Source organism: Octodon degus, unplaced genomic scaffold (genome assembly GCF_000260255.1).
Source record: "Octodon degus isolate 3935 unplaced genomic scaffold, OctDeg1.0 scaffold00006, whole genome shotgun sequence".
In the NCBI taxonomy this organism is placed as follows: domain Eukaryota; kingdom Metazoa; phylum Chordata; class Mammalia; order Rodentia; family Octodontidae; genus Octodon; species Octodon degus.
This window is the reverse complement of record NW_004524582.1, coordinates 26,082,053-26,089,522: the sequence shown is the minus strand read 5'-3', so window position 1 is coordinate 26,089,522 and position 7,470 is coordinate 26,082,053.

Below are 7,470 nucleotides of genomic sequence, written 5' to 3'. Positions count from 1 at the left end.
TATATTTCACAGGACAAAGACCACCCTGTTTAGTGTGGTAAGTATCAGAATATGGTATAAGTGGCTTTTTTATATCAAATTTGGTTTTTCCAAAGAACTGAAATATTACTTTATGCAAACATAAAGATTTAATGCTACCTGCTGCATTTACTTCCAAGCTCTAAAAATTGCCTCCTTGAGGGATAAATGTCCCTCTGACATCGACAGATAAGAGTGAGAATCTGCAGTAGGTTTTCAAGGAAATTGTCAATAAGAGCTTGTAGAGTAACAGGTGACTCAAAGGCTTTGCAGCTGGCAGCCCCTTGCCCTGTGAAGTCACTGATCACCCTAATTTGCCCCTGGGTTGATTCATATGCAATTAGTCTTTTAGCGATTTCCATACTGACATTTTAAACCACGCTCACTTCTGAGCTGAAAATTACTGCTACCAGCGCAGTAAGAGAATCACCGGTGCGCTCACAGAGAGGTGGTGTGTGGTCCTTAGACTGTATTACCAATGACTGTGCATGGTAGGTCTAGTGGCGACAAAAACAACCCAAGTGTTCATCACTAGATAAAAGGATTGAAAATGTGGTTCTGTGACATTACGTGGAGTGAAATAGGCCAGGCACAGAGAGGCAAGTATCAGCACTTCTGACTTCCTATAGCTGAGCAATTCCAAAATTTGTTAGACAACGGAATTCATTTCTGCCCGATTGCTGAATAATACATGGAGGGCTAATATGCTTCAAACCGTAATTTGAGAAGCAAAAATCAAACACTAGACTGTGCGCCTTTTCAGAAGGCAGTACACATTGTTTCTCTTTCCTCTCCGGGTCTTGGTAGCTCACCTTTTATAACACATGCACTTTCGACCCATTAAGACAACTAGGAAGTAATGAGTTTTGTAAATTTATCAATGAGGTTTCTAATGCAGTTTAATTATTGGGAAATGTGCGCGAGTGTGCAGTCAATGCCAGCCTACTTTAAGACAGGTTCGAAGTTTCTGGAAAGTGAAGAGTCTGTGAAGGCATTACAAGCAGTCAGAAGCGTCAACGTCGAGTGTGTTATTACGAAGCTGTTTATCGTTGCCCTGCAGAGCTGAGGTGAGGCTGGAGAAAGTGGGCAAAGAATGAAGGTTAACGAGCACAAGGATCCCTGGCGCACGGCGGGCAGAGGGATTGTGATTTGAAATTCATTTAAATCCGCTTCTCTTCCCATGTGTGGTTTCCAAGGTGAAACCACATATTTAGAAAATATTTTTAGCAATTGTCGCCACTCGCCAGTGGACATCTTTCAAACACGTTGAGTTCTCTTAGCACAGTGGGGGAGACTGCTTATCTAATGCGACAACAAGTTTTTGTTGAAAAATTTAAAGTGAATGAATTTTGCTTCCGTTTAGAGAGCCACCTCCTGTGCAGGGTACGTGAATTACAAGACAAGAGGAAGGTCATGTACTGTAGGAGCATTTCCAATGCCATTTACATTTACATTGTCTTGAAGCATTCTAGGTATGTGAGCTTTGAAAAATAAAGAAGAGTACTTGAGTGCGATGGATTTCAAAGGACACAATTAAGGGAGCACAGCCACTTACAGTTGTCAGTGTCAGTCACACTACCGTGCATCACAGAGTGGTGTCAGCGCAAGGTCTCCTGCACATGGGCGCCAGCACCCTGACGCTCTACGTTGTGATTTGGTGGGTCCACACATCCCTTCCCACCACTGACCACTTTCTCATTTTCTACTTCCTGTCTGAGGGCTTGCTTTGTTTTAAACATATGAGAAATTTAAAATATATGCACTGGAAATGGCTTAAGGTAATTAACATCTATAGAATTCTGTATACTTTAGGTGCTTTATTTAGAGGGTCTCATTTAATCATCAGGAAACATTTTAAAGTAGTTTGAAGAGGATTGCTGAGTTTAACAGGACTTTCTTAGAGAAAACTGTCCACCCTCCATTCTTGGCAGCATGGATCAGGCAGCAACTCCTCCCCACTGGGACATAAAATTGTGTTATTTCTTGGAGAAGAACATGTATCAAGGTGAGAGACTTGCACCAAAACCAGTGAGCCATGGGCTACTCTTGAACAGTCGAAGTAGGGAGGATGTCTTGTCATCTCTGGAACGAGGACCGGTGAGTTTACAACCCAGAACTGGGGGTGAGTGAGACTTCTTGCTATGGCTACTTAGAAAGACTGCTAAAACGGAAAGAAAAATGCAGGCAAGAAAATGAAGACAAGATGGAAGTTTCATGGCAGTATTGGAAATCAGGAATAAAAGTATGTCTGAAATGGACTTTGGCCGTCTGCATTCACAGTTACATTAAATCGACATTTTCCCGTTTTGTTTGAACTAGTTTGAATTTGGTTTTCTCCTGTGGGATGCAAAACATTTCAGTTACTGCAGACTGTAAAATTGCAAATTACTCTTCTACAAATTTTAATGACAGGTGCAGTTATTGTAACCAAAAATAAGTCATTAAAATCCTATAATGTTGGCCAGGGAGCTAGTTCAGTGGCCTAAGTGCCTGCCTGGGATGTGCAAGGTCCCAAGTTCAATCCCCAGCACCACAATATAATAATAATAATAATAATAATAATAATAATAATAATAATAATAATAGCAACAACAATAATAATAATAAATTAAAATAAATGAAATCTTAAAGTGTACAATTCAGGACATGGATGCATTCTGGACACCCAGAAATTATTAACAATATCATCCCTGCTACTTGGCAATTTAAAACTCATTGGTGAAAAGGAAATAAATATGGAAGCAAATACTGATGATCCATAGTGAAGGACAGTAGTCCGTACTACTAATTGCTAACTCTAAATTGAGCAGGATTTTTTCCCTGTATTTTAGGGAAGGGTCTACAGAGCATTCAGAGTCTCACTACTAGATTGGACTCATAGTGACCTGCCTGTTTACAGCTTCCCAAAGAGCTGGGATTACAGGCACGCGCCATCACACCCAGTCTCAATTGCCCTCTCAGCATGCCCCGGGATCAGGGCTGGCCCAGCAGGCCTGGGGATCGAACCCCCATCCCCCGCACCTGCCAATTCTATCATCATTAAAATAAAATATTGATATGATCATCCCAAATACAGATATGAGACTATAAAATACAGTCCAGATGTGAGCACGACCATCTTACTCTCAGATGCAAGTCACCAAAGATGGACCATTCTGTTTCTCCAGTTGAGAGCTGAGGTTTGCTTCATGTCAGCCGCATCTCCCCAGCAGTGGTTCCAGCTTTTCAGTCTCTAAACTCCTTCAGAAGACAGGTGGATTAGCTGCGGCTTTCAGAATAACTGGATCCTCAAGTTCCCTGGACCTCACTGTGAGAAGTGAGTGAGCATCAGAGCAAGGGTTTGTCCTGCCAGGTATGCCCTAGTGCTGCCCGAGGCAACCCTCCTCTCTGTGTGTGCCAGTCAGCTCTAGTGGCTCCTGAGACTGGAGGACAAGTCTGGACTCTACTGGTGTAGCAAGACTTACTATGGAAGTGTCTACCTTAAGCCTGTTTTCATATACTTCTTATGATCGCTAAGGTGTTATTTTTGCTGCCACCTGTCATTTTTTTTGCTTAGCACTTTTCCATCTGAGCAGAGGAGACAGGGTCTGCTCAATACACTGCTTAACATTCCACAGAGCGGGTGAATAGGAATAATATGGAAACCGACACATGATGAATGAGAGCCTGGAATGGTGTGTCCAGTTCTTTAGACTTCGAAATTCAGGGGCTGGTCTGGACTCTCTAAGCTGGACAATTTGTACAGGCAGATGTTATAGTAGGCACGTTGGCACAGTTAAACTTTTCTAACAGTTATGAGTTATATTTAGGTTGTTGTGTCTTTGGGATGACTGGAACTGTAAATGACTTTGTCCAATGAAGGTAGCTGTTTCTTTGGAGTCAGGTGTGTCCCTCATTGAACTCTGGTCTCAGTAGCACCCCTGAGCTCAACAACTGGCTAGCAGACACAGTGGATGTACTACTATGGACACAGTAAAGTGTAAAATGATAGATGAATTATTATCAGATTAATCAGAATTTATTGTACTGTGGCTGCCTTTGAACTACACTTAGCTTACATGGGTCGGCACTGGAGTTCTCAGCCGGCGTAAATCTAAGCAACAGCCATAGTATCAGCAAGCTTGGAGGTGCTCGTGGGGTGGGGATTAGCTACCAATCAAAGTACTACATGGTGCAAGTTTTTCCTAAGCAGCATAGAAAAACAGTGATTCCACCCATGGGTCGAGTCTTTCTAAATTCAAGACTTGCTGCTTTAAACTTCAACTCAATGTATAAGGCTTTGATAATGCACTAAGTTACAGCAGAACGTGTCCAGCTGAGGCTTCAATAGACAGTGAGTGACAACTGCAGTAAAACCACAAGGGTCTGAGCACTTTACTGTGGCACATTTTACATTTACAGACTTCATAGTCATCTCGGTGCCAGGGTGTCTGAAAGCTAGTGCACAAAGGAGAAAATTGAAGTAAAAACAGTGTACGTATACGGCCCCCTCCCAAACCACCTGATGCCCTGTGAAATGGTTCATGGATGGACTGACAAGCAGCCACCTATTGAGGGTTAAGCTCTGAAGGTTCTGGCCCTGTTATGATTTGCTGAATTATCATGGCGGTCATCTAATATGGTTTCAGCCCTTAAAACAACAGCTTGCTTTCACTTTTCTTCCCCAAGACCACCTCCCCCTTCTTCTCCAACACAGGCCAGGGTGCAATTTCCTTTCACCTTTCCTGCCGCCACAGGAAAGACCCCTATCAGCTCCTCAGGTATTTCTAAACATCCCCCCGCATATTTCACCCCTGGGGAAAAACTGTAAAAGCCTCAGCCTCTCTTTGTTTCATTTCAGAGAATCTCCTATCCTCTCTTACATTCTGTGTCCTCAAAGATAATAAAACTCCTTCCCGCTTTTCCTTTCTACTTCTATTTTTCTGCTGCTTCACTGCCAAAACACCTAACAACCTTCACTACACTATGTTTCCCCCAGGCTTTAGACAGTGGTGTAGACTGGCTGTGTCCTGGTGCTCTGAGATGTGGCTTCAGCACATCCCATAAGCACTCCTGATTTTTTTTTAGTAGCTGTTTTCAGAATTGACCATTTGCTTCTAAATTTGATACATCTGGAGCCAAATCTTGGGTCCTCACAGGTGCCCATTTCACTCTTGCAATTGTCACTCACTGTCTACCGAGAACTCCCCTGGACATGTTCTGCTGTAACTTAGTGCACTGTCAAAGCCTTATAAATCTTTAGTGCATCGCACACATCCGATCCATGTGTGGTTGCAAAACTGCCACCCTTGGGTGGGGCTTGATGGACATGGTCCTGTCACAGCACACCACTCATGGAGCTACAGAATGCCAGTCTTGCAGGGTGCCTTAATTCTCACAAGAATCACTTTCCTCTCATTCCTGAGACAAAATACCTGACACCCAAAGTTAGAAAGGGAAAGGTTTATTTAGCTCACAGTTTGCAGAGGTTTCAGTCCTTCATCGGCTGGCTCTGAGTCACAGTGGCATGGCAGGCGGGCAGCACAGACGAGAAACAGTTCATGGTGGGCAGAAAGCAGCAAAGCAAGCAAGAGAGCTTAGCAGCTCTTCCTGCCCCCTTTATGCTCTGTCTAGACTACTGGAATTAGGGTGGGGTCGAACCAATCAATGGAGTGATTTAGTAATCACGTGCCTTCAATTAGCATCACATACTCTAGACTCAGTCACCTCTGGAAAAGCCCCACCTCTGACTGAGTGACACATTGAGACACAACCCCAGCACCCTGTGTCTGACACCTGGTGCCCTCTTAGTTGCTTTATTTCTTGGCAGTAGGCTTCAGGGACTTTTGTCAAGGTGCTAGTAATATACAGTGTGCACCCACTTACCACCAGAATCATGAAGCAAATACATTGCTATTTACTTTATAAAATACACAGTCTCAAATGTTTTGTTACAACAGCAGAGATGGGATTAAGGTGCCAGCTGAGGACAGAAGTAGGAGAACGTCCCTCCCATACTACGCAGCCTTCCTTTAGTCAGCCACCACTGAGGGGCTGTTATGGTTTTGTTCAGGATAAATACAGGTTTGCTTAGAAAAAAAAATTTAATAGCTGTTTTCAGAATTGACTATTTGCTTCTGAATTTGATGTATCTGGAGCCAATTCTTGGGTCCTCACGGGTGCCCATTTCACTCCTAGGGCTTATCCCTGGCAGCGTGGTGTTAACCTGAAGCGCCACAGCTGGGAATTTCCATCTTGAGAGAGCGAGCTCGGGTGCTACCACAAGGAACTCTTACTATCCAGGTATTAGCCATCCTTCTAAGATAGAACTGAAAAGAACAAGAAATTGAGGAAAATTCAAATTTAGACTTCTTTAAATTTTAAAACAAGACAACCTAAAATGAGACTTTAATGCCTTTACACATAACCAATTTTGGACTTAAAGTTAAATAGGAAATAATCTCTGAACTTTAGTTTTGGGGAATTTTGTAATTAGAGGTGGTTTATATTAAAAATTGAGTGTGCTGTTACTTTGCATTTTATTATTTCAGTATCAGTTTAAATTCTTATGGTATAACTTTAAATTTTTAATTTACTTTTATCAAAATTTACTGAAATACTCAATTAAATAAAGTGTTTAGATAAAGGAGAGGATTGGAAATAGAATAAGGAATACCTACTTATGTATAAAGTGACAGTGACCATCATACAGGGCTTTTTCTGCCTGGCATATGTGAGAGTTTTGGGGATGGACGGTCATTTTTCAAAAAGTGGTCCTATAATGGGATCCTTAAGTAGAAGTGTTTGCAATTATTTTATTTAGCACTCAATGTTAAAAACATGTCCATGAGTCCAGCAACAGCTGTCATCTGGTGGGAACGATTTCCCCACCAATTCTAACCCTGAGATTCCTCTGTATTAGTACTCATTTTTTTTAGGATTTTTGAGAAGAATCAGAGTCATTCCAGTTATACTTCAGGTTCAGACTTGAACCTGAATATGATTGTTCAAATAGTGGTGACTTTCAGAATCAAATCTGAGGAAGCTACTCAAGCAAACCCTTTCAAATTGTGGGAAAAAAAAAATCAGGTAAAAGATGTTACTCGAGGGAAGTGTTGGGGTTATGATGTTGATCGGTTGTGAGTTGAATGTAAACAAGGACGTGTACAAAGTACATCGTGGTAGGAAAGCTGAGTTGCAGATATTTTGCTTCTGCCCACATGACTGGAGCTGTCCTATTAGCCTGCTGATACCTGGCCCAAACTATAGGAATAACAGTGGGTGACTGGGCTGGATTTGGAGATTAGGACAAGGTAGCGATTTTAGTTATTCCAAACTAACTTTAGCTCATGTACATGCTGTAACCATGAACACTAATGCAAGCATTCATATGTATCATGTATTATATTATGCAGGACAGCATTGTTTAACAGAAGTAAGATGTCTACTGGACTCAATACATGTAAAATGTAA